Source organism: Bombina bombina, chromosome 7, assembly GCF_027579735.1.
Source record: "Bombina bombina isolate aBomBom1 chromosome 7, aBomBom1.pri, whole genome shotgun sequence".
Taxonomy (NCBI): Eukaryota; Metazoa; Chordata; class Amphibia; order Anura; family Bombinatoridae; genus Bombina; species Bombina bombina.
This window is the reverse complement of record NC_069505.1, coordinates 297,998,772-298,015,511: the sequence shown is the minus strand read 5'-3', so window position 1 is coordinate 298,015,511 and position 16,740 is coordinate 297,998,772. Positions and strand designations below refer to the sequence as shown.

At 35.8% G+C, this 16,740-nt stretch overlaps 1 protein-coding gene across 1 annotated transcript in view; it reads left to right on the top strand.

Moving 5' to 3' along the window:
* Nucleotides 1-533: 533 nt before the first annotated feature.
* Nucleotides 534-16,740, top strand: part of PLXNB1 (plexin B1) — a 337,984-nt gene continuing 321,777 nt past the window's right edge. The window contains exon 1 of the mRNA XM_053720873.1: nucleotides 534-924. The gene's annotated coding sequence lies outside the window, so the exon portion shown is untranslated. The remainder of the gene's footprint in view (nucleotides 925-16,740) is intronic.

Here is a 16,740-nt window from a genome sequence, read left to right as displayed (position 1 = left end):
TCCAACACTGCACTGTGCTAACAAATATGCAGAATATGGTTATATAATATAGTTTTATTTATTACAGTAGAATAGGGATTCCCTAAGCCATTGTTTGCACAGTTCAGTGTCTCTAATTATCCTCAGAATATGAGATTAGATAAGGGGAAACCTAGATTCCAATATGGCAGTGCCCTTTACTTTTTATAGAAGCTCAGAGAAATTGGAAAGTATCCAAAAAAAGAGACAACCTAAAATAATGAAATTAATATTTTTTTGCAGCACATAATTCATTTTATATACAATCTTAGATAAATGTCCCATTGACAAAAGCTATTGCAGTACCACAAGCAGAATGAGTACATTTCTTTCATCAGACCAGTACCTGGAGTCATTGTGGGCGTGATTATTATAATATACAGGGCTGGGTCATGTATAGTAGGGGCTGGTTAGTGTGGAAAGAGAGAGGGTGCACCCCAGGATGCGGGCGTGGTTTATAGGCTGATGGGCGTGGTTTATGTTCATTGAGTTTCTCAGAGCTGTGAGGAGGCAGATTGAAATCTGAAGGAGAGAAGGGAGACAGCGCAGGGTGATTACTATGAGACAACCCTGAGTTATCCCACGAGATGTCTCCAGGAGTAACCCCATGACAGACCAGGAGTGACCCAGGAGACAGAAAAATACTGATCCTGCTAAGGAGTAATCCTATCACACCCGGAGTGACCTGGGCACAAGGTTAGGGAGCCAACCAGCAAATACTAATATCTCAAAGATCAGCTGGTGTCTGGAAATGCACCTCTACACACCCACAGACTGAGACAGCACCCCAGGATTTACAGAGGGGTGGTCAGGGATCACCTGTGAGTGCCAGTCTGGGCAGTGCCAACTTCCTATGGATTAATGGATTGGGGCTGGTAAAGCAGGTTCTGGAAGCTTTCACTGCAGGTAAGACAGATGTGATCAAAAAATGTTACCTCTGTTTTTGCTGTAGGATAAAGCAGTTTTTACTGAAAATAGCCTCTTTGTTTCCCTAATCCAGTATCATGGCATCCAAATACACATTAGTTACATCAGTGGTTGGCACTGAGCTGTTTATATTCACTTTACCCTCTTAAAAAAAGCAAAACGATAAGGAGTAATCAGATTCCCAAAATCTATGATCTTGTGTGTGTTATGTTCACAGGTTTTAGTATACAACAGGGCACAGAAAATCAGTAAATGTAACTTTCCCAAATCAGGAATGCAGAATAGTCACTGGCATTTTACTGCCAGACAGAATTGCTTTCTGCCAACTAAAGGGTTATAAGATGAAAAATGTGTGAAAAGTGAGTGAATAACATATTCACAATGTTTTTGCAACTGGGGATGCACATTTTTATATAGTGGGGAGGAAAAATTCAAAATTATTTTATTAATCAATAAACGTTATCCACAAAGGAAAAAGAGAATGGTGTGTCAGGCTAACACATGGTACTTATGCCTGACTGTTCAGAGAACAGTAGTGGTGTGAGCTTGTAATTTAGCAAATTGTTATGTTTATTATTATAAGATTTTCTCCTAGTATGAACCTGTCTCTTTTTCCAGTGCTGAAATGAATAGACCCATTCCATTAAATACTATACTAGGGCATTGCATATAACAGTGTAAATTTGGCAACAGGAGCCTTCACTCCACATCTGTGCTCTTTTTTTGTTAGAAGGTATAACATTACAAAAGGGTTATCGCTTTATAAATTATTTAAATGTCACCTGGTTTTAGTGTCTTTGGAAATGCATTTTTATTTTTTCCATATATATATATAATTGGAATATCTTCAATATCTTATCTCTCTCTGTTGGTTGTTCAGTCCCTGCTAAACATTTTTCTGTTTGAGTTGTGGTAATAAAAATACCATGGATTAAAGTGCTTTATTTTCATTGTCCAAGGATTTATTGCTATAAATAAAAGAATGTGCTTTTGGTGGCTGCCCTTGAAAGATTTTGGTGATGTTGAAACAGGCTTATAAATCAAGTAAAATTTAACTAGTGCCTAAGTGCTGGGAAAATACTTTACAAAGCCTATCTGCATATTAGCCATAGTGTTATGAGCTGAGGGTTTCATTGGCTTTGTACCTATATTTGTGGGGCAGCAGATGACTGATAGGTTTGCCTGTAAACACTATATCTGTTTGTGTGCTGTTGAAATGAGGGTATTGACTTGCAGACTATCAGTCTTTTTTTAACCCTTGTGCTATGCATTCCCTTCAATAGAAACAAAGAGTATTGAACCTTCATGTCTGGCGCACACTGCCCAGAATGGAAAGTATGTCATATTAACATGAGTGTGATCTGGGTAGTCATTGTAAAGGAGCAAGTATTTGCATGTGAAGGTCAGATAGGGAACAAATATACTCAACCTCACTAAGTAATGAGATTGAATCCATCCACTGAATGAAATGTGAATATATTACTGATGTAAGTTCACTTCTTGTTTCAGAGTAAATAAAGAGTGTACAGTGACAGTTGTTGGCTGCCTTAGCTTGTCCATTTAGGTCAAAGGACAGTTGCATCAACCTGGCAAAATGAATCGGATGTAGCAGATGTCTGATCCCAGCATTTTAAGTTATTGCAATCTAAACAAACTAGTTTACAGAGCTGATGTATTTTGAATATCAGCTCTGCGTGGGTCACTGACTGTCATTGTGCTACATTGGATTGTATAATTGTATTTCTTTGGTAGAGTATGGGTTCAAATATAAGGTCAGTTGGGATAGAAGGGAGTTGTTGGATCTGAAATTTGTTAGGTTCTTGGCTTGTCCAATTAAAGTTTTGGAATTTCAGAATCCTCACTACATTGGACTTAATTCATTGTCTGCTGTTGTGCTACATTGTATTGTGTGCTGGTAATCAAAGGGTTAACATACATCAGCCAGTTGGCATAGTAAGGAGTTGCTGGCTGTAACATAGCTTAGGTTATTGTCTTGTGTTTTTTAAGGATTTATTCAGGGATTTTTACCTCAATGAATTTCTTGTCCATCAGCCAGTAATTCCTTTAAAATCATTGTGCCCTAAAGCTTGTTTAGTCTGTTATCACTTGTATGCAGCGCTACAGAAAATGTTGGTGCTTTATCCATTTGCTGCTTTTTTACAATTACGCCTCCCACATCTGTGCTTCTACAGCAAGCAGCACAGCATCTTTGTTGCAACAAGCAATTTTATAGTGGCATCTGCATTTTATGACCCTAACCATGAAATTGGAGAAAGCAGCCTTATCTGCAGCTATGCAGTTCATATAATTAAGTGGAATTTAAAGGGGGAAAACACTGATCAGCCATACAGGTTTTTTTTGGATGCATGGAAGTTTTTACCAGCCTGTAGTATAAGTTCTGCAAGTGGAGAGGTCTGTATTAAAGAGATGAGGCTAAGGAGGATGGGGGTCTCTCCTTTGTTCCTATTGTTATGGGGAGGTGAATGAGCTGTGAAGCTGGGGGGAGGGTAGTTGTGATCTATTCAGCTTGGCAATAACAGCTGCTACTTCATTGCTGTATCTCAGGCAGGGGGGGGGGGATTCACAGAGTCCTGGATGTTGCATTGAAGTGGAAGAAAATACCAGCATAGTCTTGCTTATTTGTCTTATGCAATGATGCTTCTTAGGTTTGAGGACTTGTAAGACACCTGCTAAACATCAGGAAAGTAAACATTTAACTTTCATGGTTCAGAAAGAACATTCAATTTAAAAAGACTTTTCAATGTACTTCTGTTATCAAATATACATATTTAATATTTCCTACTTTGAAAAGCATACCTAAGTAGTCTCTGCTTCACAAATGTACTACTTGGATATAGCTGGTGATTGGTGGCTACACACACATGTATCTTGTCACTGGCTCACCAGATGTGTCCAACTAGTTCCCAGTAATGCAATTGCTGCTCTGGAGCTGATTTAACTATTTTGCTGCTCTGGAGCTGATTTAACTATGTTTTTAACACTTTTGCATATTTCTGAAGTTGTTTTTTTCTTCTTTTTTAATAAATAATATTTTGGGTCCATCATATGACAAGTTCTGTTGATAGCCAAGGGGTTAAACATTATAAACAAGTTCTCCAAGCTATTTCTATGATGAAATCTAGACAGCTTTATGTTCTGTTGCAGCACAGTCAGTCCACAGTTTCACCCCATCTCACAGACTGTTTACATTTCTATCCAAAGACTAATGTATTGATGATTGAGTGAATAGCTTGCAAAAGGGGTAGAGAGGGCAAACTTCTTTCTAAACTCAAAGGGTTAGATTCTATTCCAGTTTATTTTTTATTTTAATTTAACCATACAGGGACTTTGGAAAATGCATACAAAGCAGGGGTCGGCAAATCTGTTTAAAATTTTAGGAGCCAGTAAAAAAAATTAGGAGCCAGACTGTGGTATTTGTTCATAGATATATGGACAATAACTCAAAAAGTTAGGAACCGGGTTAAAATTCCAGGAGCCAGCTGATCCCTGACTTCTAAATTTGTTGAGCCCTGATTAAAGTGATCTTAAACTGTAAATATATGTAGAATATAATAATGTATTCAAATCATAGGCTAACCTTAGAATAATATGAAGATGTATTTTTTTACAGTTATATTTATTGTTACAGTATTGAAAATACAATCGTAATGTTTAGATTCTATAATGTGACGGGAGCTGCCATGTTTGAACCTAGGTTTCCCCCCATATCTGCTGAGGATAATTAGATACAGATATAAATCAGATGTTCATTTACTATTGCCTGTTTTTATACCTGGTCTTAAAGGGACACTCAATCAAAATTAAACTTTCATTATTCAGATAGAGCATGCCATTTTAAAAATCTTTCCAATTTACTTCCATTAACTAAATGTGCACAGTCTTTTTATATTTAAACTTTTTGAGTCACCAGCTTCTACTGAGCATGTGCAAGAATAAGTGTGTATGCATTTGTGAATGGCTGATGGCTGTCACATGGTACGTGTATGCATTTGTGATTGGCTGATGGCTGTCACATGGTACAGGGGGAGTGGAAAAAGACATGACTTTTAAAATTGTCAGAAAAAAATCTACTACTCATTTGAAGTTCAGACTAAGTGCTATTGCATTGTCTTGTTATCTTGCATTTGTTGATTATGCAAATTAACTGTGTTGACTGCTCCTTTAATTGTCTTGCACAGGATAGAGCAATACGTAAAAAACCTAAGTTAGAATATGGCGGCACCCATTAAAGGGATACTGAACCCAAATTTTTTCTTTTGTTATTTAGATAGAGCATGCAATTTTAAGCAACTTTCTAATTTACTCCTATTATCAATTTGTCTTTGTTCTCTTGCTATCTTTATTTGAAAAAGAAAGTTCAGACCCTGGACAGCACTTGTTTATTGGTGGATGAATTTATCCACCAATCAGCAAGGACAACCCAGGTTGTTCATCAAAAATGGGCCGGCATCTAAACTTACATTCTTGCTTTTCAAATTAAAATACCAAGAGAATGAAGAACGTTTGAAAATAGGAGTAAATTAGAAAGTTGCTTAAAATTGCATGCTCTGTCTGAATCACAAAAGAAAACATGTGGGTTCAGTGTCCCTTTAAAGGACCAGTATATACAGTAGATTTGCATAATCAACAAATGCATGATAGCAAGACCATGCAATAGCACTTAGTCTGAACTTCAAATGATTTGAAAGTTATGTCTATTTCCACACCTCCTGTATCATGTGACAGCCATTAGCCAATCACAAATGCATATAAGTATATTCTGTGAATTCTTGCACATGCTCAGTAGGAGCTGGTGACTCAAAAAGTGTAAATATAAAAAGACTGTGCACATTTTTGTTAATGGAAGTAAAATGGAAAGTTGTTTAAAATTGCATGCTCTATCTGAATTATGAAAGCTTCATTTTGACTTGAGTGTCCCTTTAAACTCAGTGGAATTTTGAAAATGAATATTTTTTTGGGGGGAAAGGGGACACAATAGACAATGGAAGTATACTGTAAGGATATATTTATTATTATTGCACATAATTAAATGTTTTATATACAATCACAAACTGAATAATGCCCCTTTAATAGCCGCAGTGTTTTGTATAGCCAGTTTGCATAGACTGTCCATGACTTTTGCTCTTTTTTTCCCAAGAGAGGGATCTTTTTTTGGTTATCTATTTATGTGTACTATTTTGTACTATTGAGAGTTTCCAGAATTCACTGATAAGTAGAAACTACAGGCAAGACACTTAGGTGGCTGTAAATAGAGACAATTTCGGTTATCTTCTGTATATAAGCACCAGCAGATAAACCAGAACATTGTGTATTGTTACTGAGATACAAATTATGTTACATTAGAGCTGAATAAAATCCAGGGAGAAAGTAACTTTAGCTTTAAAAAAAAAATTGGTTATGGCTCCTATACTTTTGGATTCTATATTCACCCCAATATAAAATCATCCTTTTATTTTGTAGCTTGAAACTGATTAAGAAAGGTGAGGAAAGAATCAGCAACATATTTGTCCTCATTCTTCTTTTAATCCAGAGGTTGACAGATTTATATGAAACTGAGAACCAACCAGAATATTAGGAGCCAGCCTCAAATTTTACATAGGAGCCAATATATATACCTGAACTAGCTCTCCCCTGCTGTGAAAAGCAAATACAAAAGCATGTGATTAGAAGCGGCCTTCAAGGGTTTAGAAATTATCATATGAGCCTTCCTAGCTCTAGCTTTCAACTAAGAATACCAAAAGAACAAAGCAAAATTGGTGTTAAAAGTAAATTGGAAAGTTGTTTAAAATTACATGCCCTATTTGAAACATGAAAGTTTTTTTTGGACTTGACTGTCCCTTTGGAATGTTACATTCTTGCAGTTTTCAGGGATTCAGGCTTACAAAGTGCTTACACTCACATAGAAGTAAATATTCACAGCCAAGCATGGAGGGAGCAAAGTTTTTAATATTAAAGCTGAACAAAAGATAGATATTTGCACAGCAGTCAATTGGACCAGGACATAACCAATCTATGGGATCAAAAGTATTTTATTTCGTTTTGATGCTATTCTGTTTATATCTAAAATAATCTAACTGGATTCTAAATATGAGATACATTTGTCAAACCAATACTGTAAAAATGTCTCCATTTTAATGAGTTTTTAGTTATCCATTTTCACCAAATATCTCTTTTATCTTTATTTTGTAATTTGAAATAGCTGCTTTTGCACCACCTATACTGAAATTGACAATACTGTGGTATTCCTTATGGGGGGGAAAAACCCATATAAACAGAAGTCAGCAGCAACAGAAATCAGTATCCCAGTGTCTTGTATTTGTTGAGTATAACTACCAGTTCCGTTATAGTTGTGTTTTGCAGTGTGTCATTTAAAATATGTATGCGTATTATAGTATATCTTAAAGGGTCATTCTACTCCAATTTGTTTATTATTAAAAAGGATAGATAATCTCTTTATTATCCATTCCCCAGTTTTGCATAACCAACATACAGGGAGTGCAGAATTATTAGGCAAATGAGTATTTTGACCACATCATTCTCTTTATGCATGTTGTCTTACTCCAAGCTGTATAGGCTCGAAAGCCTACTACCAATTAAGCATATTAGGTGATGTGCATCTCTGTAAGGAGAAGGGGTGTGGTCTAATGACATCAACACCCTATATCAGGTGTGCATAATTATTAGGCAACTTCCTTTCCTTTGGCAAAATGGGTCAAAAGAAGGACTTGACAGGCTTAGAAAAGTCAAAAATAGTGAGATATCTTGCAGAGGGATGCAGCAATCTTAAAATTGCAAAGCTTCTGAAGCGTGATCATCGAACAATCAAGCGTTTCATTCAAAATAGTCAACAGGGTCGCAAGAAGCGTGTGGAAAAACCAAGGCGCAAAATAACTGCCCATGAACTGAGAAAAGTCAAGCGTGCAGCTGCCAAGATGCCACTTGCCACCAGTTTGGCCATATTTCAGAGCTGCAACATCACTGGAGTGCCCAAAAGCACAAGGTGTGCAATACTCAGAGACATGGCCAAGGTAAGAAAGGCTGAAAGACGACCACCACTGAACAAGACACACAAGCTGAAACGTCAAGACTGGGCCAAGAAATATCTCAAGACTGATTTTTCTAAGGTTTTATGGACTGATGAAATGAGAGTGAGTCTTGATGGGCCAGATGGATGGGCCCGTGGCTGGATTGGTAAAGGGCAGAGAGCTCCAGTCCGACTCAGACGCCAGCAAGGTGGAGGTGGAGTACTGGTTTGGGCTGGTATCATCAAAGATGAGCATGTGGGGCCTTTTCGGGTTGAGGATGGAGTCCAGCTCAACTCCCAGTCCTACTGCCAGTTTCTGGAAGACACCTTCTTCAAGCAGTGGTACAGGAAGAAGTCTGCATCCTTCAAGAAAAACATGATTTTCATGCAGGACAATGCTCCATCACACGCGTCCAAGTACTCCACAGCGTGGCTGGCAAGAAAGGGTATAAAAGAAGAAAATCTAATGACATGGCCTCCTTGTTCACCTGATCTGAACCCCATTGAGAACCTGTGGACCATCATCAAATGTGAGATTTACAAGGAGGGAAAACAGTACACCTCTCTGAACAGTGTCTGGGAGGCTGTGGTTGCTGCTGCACGCAATGTTGATGGTGAACAGATCAAAACACTGACAGAATCCATGGATGGCAGGCTTTTGATTGTCCTTGCAAAGAAAGGTGGCTATATTGGTCACTGATTTGTTTTTGTTTTGTTTTTGAATGTCAGAAATGTATATTTGTGAATGTTGAGATGTTATATTGGTTTCACTGGTAAAAATAAATAATTGAAATGGGTATATATTTGTTTTTTGTTAAGTTGCCTAATAATTATGCACAGTAATAGTCACCTGCACACACAGATATCCCCCTAAAATAGCTAAAACTAAAAACAAACTAAAAACTACTTCCAAAAATATTCAGCTTTGATATTAATGAGTTTTTTGGGTTCATTGAGAACATGGTTGTTGTTCAATAATAAAATGAATCCTCAAAAATACAACTTGCCTAATAATTCTGCACTCCCTGTAGTTATATTAATATACTTTTTAAATCTGTGATTACCTTGTATCTAAGCTTCTGCAGACTGCCCCCTTATCTCAGTTCTTTTAACAGACTTGCATTTTAGCCAATCAGTGCTGACTCATAAATAACTCCACGGGAGTGAACACAATATTATCAATATGGCACACATGAACTAGCGCTGTTTATCTGTGAAAAACTGTTGAAATTCACTGAGATTACAGGAAGCCTTCAAGGGCTTAGAAATTAGCATATGAGCCAACCTAGTTTTAGCATTCAACAAAAAATACCAAGAGAACAAAGCAAATTTGATGATAAACTAAATTGGAAAGTTATTTAAAATTGCATGCCCTATCTAAATCATGAGTCGTATAATTTTGAATAGACTGCCCCTTTAAATAAAGTTACCTCTATTTCTGCAGCATCTGCCAGGTTTCCAATTCTGGACCATTTATTTTAAAACTATTTACAGCCAATCCAGCCAATCAGAGGCGATGGAACTGTTATCTTCAATTGGAGGCCACTCTTGACTTTGTTTATTGCTTTATAGAGACAATGCACATGTGTACAGTGTTTCACTTTCTAGCGTTTAAATGGGAGAGCAAGTCATGCAAAAAACTGCCTGTTTATCATAAACCTATGATAATGCTTATTAGAAGTGTATTAGCAAATTTAAAATGCAAAAAATGTTTCTATTCAGGTTTCTGCAACACAAAATCCTTCACGCAGGAAAAATAATTAAATCCTAGTGAACCTTTGCAGTTTTTCCTTATTTTCTTAGTGAGACAATGACAAAAGGCATATGTGTGTAGCGACCAATCAGCAGCTGGCTCCTGGTAGTGCATTGTTGCCCTTGAGTTTACCTACCTGCTTTTCCACAAAGCATACCAAGAGAACAAAGCAAATTTGATATTTATGTATTATTTTTATTTATATTATGTACAGTGTTTGGCAGATATGCTCTATTGAGTTTTTGGTTCTATGCTTGAGTTGTCACTATGTCCCTTTAAACACACAGACTTGCAGGGGGCACTAGTGATAAAATTACATATGATAACAAATTAGAGTGTGTCAGTTTTTTACACTATAATAGTCCTTTTTTATGAGATGATCTGAGCTGGCATCTAAGCATTAGGTCATAGGATGAGGCACTGGGTATCTATTCCGTGCTAAGAATCTAAAGTATTTCTAGCACTACTGACTTGCGTGGAGGTCACATTCCTTCTTGCAGTTAACCTGTAACACAGCCGAAGGTCTTTACAACAGGTGTGCAAATGGAACTTCACAGGCCTTTGTGAGCTAAGGTCACATCTGAATCAAAGGGGTTAAATGGTCAGCTTAATCAAACTTTTGCTAAGGGCTTTAATTAACCCCTTGATTGCCAGTGAAGAACCCAAGATGTTACAGTAGTTATTAAAAAAATCTCCATAGTAGTTGAAGAATTTGTGTATATACAGCTCTGGAAAAAATTAAGAGACCAATGCAAAATTATCAGTTTTTCTAGTTTTACTATTTATAGGTATGTGTTTGAGTAAAATTAACATTTTTGTTTTATTCTATAAACTACTGACAACATTTCTCCCAAATTCCAAATAAAATAATGCAAAGAAAACAAGTTCATATAAAAATTAATTTTTAAACAAGACAATACTAATGTTTTAACTTAGCAAGAGTTCAGAAATTATTATTTGGTGGAATAACCCTGATTATTAATCACACTTTTCATGTGTCTTGGCATGCTCTCCACCAGTCTTTCACATTGCTGGTGGGTAATTCAAGCTCGGCTTTGTTTGATGGCTTGTGACCATCCATCTTCCTCTTGATCACATTCCAGAGGTTTTCAATGGTGTTCAGGTCTGGAGATTGGGCTGGCCACGACAGGGTCTTGATCTGGCGGTCCTCTGTCCACACCTTGATTGACCTGGCTGTGTGGCACGGAGCGTTGTCCTGCTGGAAATACCAATCCTCCGAGTTGGAGAACATTTTCAGAGCAGAATGAAACAAGTTTTCTTCCAGGATAACTTTGTACGTTGTTTGATTCATGCGTCCTTCACAAAGATAAATCTGCCCAATTCCAGATCATCTTCTCTGATTAGTCCAATTTTCAGCTTTGCCCAACACCTGGTCATCTAAAGGTTAGCCGATGACCTGGAGAGGCCTACAAGTCACAGTATCTCGCACCCACTGTGATATTTTGTGGAGGATCGGTGATGATCTGGGGTGCTTCAGCAAGGCTGGAATTGGGCAGATTTTTATATATATTTATTTGTGTACCTAGGCTAGTCCACAATGCTGTAAGCTAAGACAATGATGGGCAAACAGGATTGTTTGGATGACCATACGCACAATCCCAAACCTCAGAATGGCAGAACTGTACTAGTAATCCATATTTATTTGAACAAAAGTATTTAAAAGAACATTGAAGACTTACATTTTTTTATGCATGAAAATGGAAATACATTTTTAAAAATTCTATTTTTATTCATGAAATACATTTTTTTTAGTCCATTTAACCATTTTTTCTGTGAGAGAGTTTGGTTATGGTAAACATCTGTGGCCAGGAAGTGCAGGTGTTTGTGGATTAAAGGGACAGTTTACTCAAAAATTTTCTCCCCTTTAATTTGTTCCCAATGATCCACTTTACCTGCTGGAGTGTATTAAATTGTTTACAAGTAGCTCCTTTACCCTTATATTGGCATTTGAAATTGTTAATTTAGCATGTGGTATCCCCACCTATTCTGAAAGTTTGTGGCCGCGCGTACCAGCTATAGATAAGCTTTGTAAACACAGCCAGCAGAAGAAATTACACTCCCAGTGTGATAAAGCAGAGATAAGGTAATAAAATGTTGATTTTCCATTGTTCTCTCAAAGTATTGGTGATTGTTTTAAGGACAGATATAAGATAAAGAAGCAGGTATATGTGCACAATGTGATACAGTAATGAGATCTGATTATACCTACAAGCTCAACCTATTTTATTAGGTTGTGGCTTCAAAACACAAAATCAGAGCTTTAATATACAGAAATAAACCTTAAAATGCTAATTTTCATACATTTTTTACTCTGCAGTTGGTAAAAAAAGCAATTGTAAACACATTAAGGGAAAAACTATTTTACAGTATACTGTCCCTTTAAGCACTATCAAAAGCTTTCAAGTGCCACAATTGGCCCCCAGGCTGACAAATTTCAATGTTTTTTTAATAATTTATTATGCTGCAATTGAATCTATTCCAAACAGGGTGATGTTTTAAGTAATTTGGCTTAAAAATAAAATAGTTCAAATCTTTTCAGAACAATTCAGATTGTTTAAATGTCATTACTGACTTCTAATAAATATGGATACATTAAATGGATAGAAAGGTGAATGCATATTTAAATAGAATCATTTTGGCTAATGGCACAAGGGTTGTACTGAAAATAATGCTTGTCATGTCATAAGTTCTTTATTAACAACATGAGACATAGAACTAAATACATGTGTAGACTTACTATGCATGTGCGTCACTGTTGAACCCACTTCTCAAAGTCCCTTTGGAAAAAGTCTTTGGGGCACTTCCTCACCCAACATCTGATCAAACATCTGACAAAAAAAATAGATTTCTGTGATTCGGAAAGTTTTTATTTAAGACATGTAAAGTAATTTAGTGCACTGGAAGTTTATCTGGCCAGATGGCAGTGATTATGTATATAATGTCCTGATTCTCACTGTGCTTTTAGTTTACATCAGTATTTTTCACCCTGGGTGTAAGTTGTTGAGGGTGTTACAGAGACTAGCTTTTTTTTTAGCATTTAAAGGACAGTCGTGTGTATATATATATATTGTTATTTTGATATATATATATATATATATATATATATATATATATATATATATATATATATAGCAGCAGTTTTGCAAGAATGTTATCCATTTGGAAGACCACTATGTGGCAGCACTATTTAATGCTATATAGCGCTCCAGATGACTACCTAGGTATCTCTTCGATTTGATACTAATTTGATAATAGTCGTAAATTGGAAACATTTTTAAAATATGTATGCTCAGTCTGTCTAATTCACAAAAGAACATTTTTGGGTTTCATATCCCTTTAATTATACATAGTAAAACAGCTTTGCAATATAGTATCATTATTTATTTTACCCGTTTTCATATCATTTATGAATATCTAAATCAGAGTATATCATTTTAAACAATTTCCAATTCATTTCTATTATCTAATTTGTTTCATTCTCTTGGTATATTTTGTTGAAAAGCATACCTAGTTATGCTCATGAGCAGCAATGCACTACTGGGAGCTAGATGCCGATTGATGGCTGCACATATAGGCCTCTTTTCGTTGACTAACCCCATTTGTTCCGCTAGCTCCCAGTAGTGCTTGGCTACTTATTCAACAAAAGTTACCAAGAGAATGAAGCAAAGTTGATAATATAAGTAAATTGGAAAATTGTATATTATATCGGAATCAGCAAGTGCTACCCAGTGTTCCAAACCAAAAATGGCCTGGCTCCTAAGCTTACATCCCTGCTTTTTAAATAAGGATACCAAGAGAATGAAGAAAAATAGATAATATGAATAAGTTAGAAAGTTGCTAAAAATTGCATACTCTATCTGAATCATGAAAGAAAAAAAATGTGTTTCATATCCCTTTAAAGGGACACTGAACCCAAATTTGGTCTTTTGTGATTCAGATAGAGCATGCAATTTTAAGCAACTTTCTAATTGACTCCTATTATCAATTTTTCTTCATTCTCTTGCTATCTTTATTTGAAAAAGAAGGCATCTAAGCTTTTTTTGGGTTCAGAACTCTGGAGAGCATGTTTTTATTGGTGGATGAATTTATCCACCAATCAGCAAGGACAACCCAGGCTGTTCACCAAAAATGGGCCGGCATCTAAACTTACATTCTTGCATTTCCAATAAAGATATAAAGAGAATAAAGAAAATTTGATAATAGGAGTAAATTAGAAAGTTGCTTAAAATTTCATGTTCTATCTGAATCCCGAAATCATTTTTTTGGGTTCAGTGTCCCTTTAAGTCTGAAATTTATGATTTTCCTGATCTGTAAACTGAAAGAGCATATGGCAGGGTTCACAAGCCTAACACTGTCACAAACCTCTCGGTAATTTGCAGTTTGTTATTTATCCATTGTTTGGCATCAGCAGAAATTATTATTTTGTTAACACAACAACAGTGACATGCTTAGTCACTTAAGATTGGCTCCTCCAATAAGGAATTTGGTGGGTGGAGTCTGACCATTGAAAAATAACTGCAGCAAACAGTGTTAACCTGAATAGCTTTCAGACTTTGCTGATATCTTAACCTATGGGAGGAAGCAGAAAAAATGTGTAATTATAGGGTGTTTACTGTTCCTTTACTGTGTTAAAGAGACATGAAACCCACATATTTTTTTCATGATTTTTAGAAAGAGCATACAATTTAAAAAAAAACTTTCTAATTTACTTCTATTATCTAATTTGCTTCATTCTCTTGATATTCTTTGCTGAGAAGCATATCTAAATAGGCTCAATAGCTGCTGATTGGTGGCTGCACAAAGATGCTTGGTGTGATTGGCTCACCCATGTGCAGTGCTATTTCTTCAACAAAGGATATCTAAAAAATGAAGCAAATTAGATAATAATAGTAAATTAGAAAGTTGTTAAAAATTGCATGTTCTCTATCTGAATCATGAAATAAAAACATTTCGGTTTCTTATCCCAGTAATCTCAAATATGTACAAAAAGTCATAAGTTAAAAAAACAAACACTTGGCAGAGTTATCCACAGAAAATGCTACCAGCCGTGTGGCATTATGAAGTAGCAAGGTGGCATTTTATAGTAGCTGGGTAGGGATAGTGTCATATTTACTAATATTATATAATTTTTCTGCTATCCAAAGCACAAATTAATTGCATAATTTAACATCAATGTATTTAATGATAATTTGTGATTACATTTTTTAGCCATGTGGTCAGTAAAATCAGCTGGGTGATGCACCCGCTAAAAAAGGTCTTGGGGAAACACTGCTTGTCTAGATTACTAGTGGCAGTGATAACTGTAACTGGACGACCTGCCTTCCCAGGAAATGCTCAGTTATCTGCGCTCTGTAAAGCACAGATACCCCCTGTCCCCAGGCAGATCACATTTCATGCATCGCTGATAGTGTCATGTCAATATTTGTGCCACATTGGCACCATTAAACCGGTCACTGCCTGAGGCCTACTGAATTATTGTTAGTGCTGAATGCATGAATTCCCTTTCTGCATGACACCGTATTGTTTATTTAAAGGGACTCACTCATGTAGGAAAGAGGTAAGAGTTTATATAAAGAAATACTGGTGTGCTGCAAAAAAAACGCAAGTTCAGCTAAAAACTAACCTTTTTTTTCTACAGGATTTAAATTGTATTTATTTTATTTTTAAAAGCCAAAATATTATTTTTTTAAATATTTTTATTATTATTATCATCACAAATAAATACATTTACATGTAACAGAGACACAGCTCCTAAATAAATAAATATATATATATATTATATATAAAACAAATAAAAAAAATAATAAAAAAATAATATACTGTATATATATATATATATATATATATATATACACACAGTATATATAATATATATATATATATATATATATAAATACTGTAAATCATAATACGTTTTTCATTACATATATTAAAATTGAGAGAATTATAGTTACAGGAAAATAATATTACTCGGAAAAAAAAATAAGCTTGTAATTAATACAGTAGATCTCTACAAGATTATATTCATACCACAAAAAATAATAGTTTGTGTAAATATCCCTATTCAGTAGAATTCTCTCCTTGTTTTATTAAAAAAGAGGTCAACTAGTTTTACAACTGTTTAGACTTGGCTGATATGTTATTCTATATATTTATATATTCTATATATATTTCTAAGCAGAAATGCCTTCCAGTTACAAGGTATTTAGGGGTCGACTTATCAATGTCTTCGCCCCCCTACGACTGCAGGTTCTCACTAAAGAACCTGCAGTCCATATTTATGAAGCAGCGGTCTTAGGTGGCGAATTTCAACCTCCCCGGTCTCGTCTGATTCGAGAGATTGACAGGGGCGGTGTTGCACAAGAGTGCAAAATTTCATATGTATGCCCCTGTCCGCCGTAACTTGATAAATCGACCCCTTAATATTCCTTCTTGACTTCTACAAATGGGTTAAACACATAGGTAAATTTCAACTCAAGAGCCACAATCATTGCTGTTTCTGAGCAGGAATCCGGCAGTTATTGGTGAGTATCTGCATTTACTACTCCTGATTGGCTGTCCAGCAGTTTTTCGAGCTTGTGGCATCTAAGTGAGACTTTACTTACGTGGAGGTTAAACACCTAGTTGCACAGACTTAGTTATTCAAAAATGACATGCTATAATGAAATATAACATTGATTTCAATTCAATTAATTGAAATTTCTGGTCAAAAAAATGTATGGCAGCTTTGTTTTTTCTCTTTTAATGCTATTCTTATCCATTAGAAGAGACGCCATTCAGACTAGTAAAACCTCAACGAAGATATCAGAAAAGGGCTTATTGCTGGCTTTAGGAGGGATTTTTGCAAAGATTTTCTCAAATCTTCACGGAAGGAAAAGATAAAAAGAGATATTCAGCCAGAGCAAAAATAAAACACAATGGCTAATTACTTCTGTATTGATGATGGCTGCCTGCTATGTTTAAATGCATTTTGTTT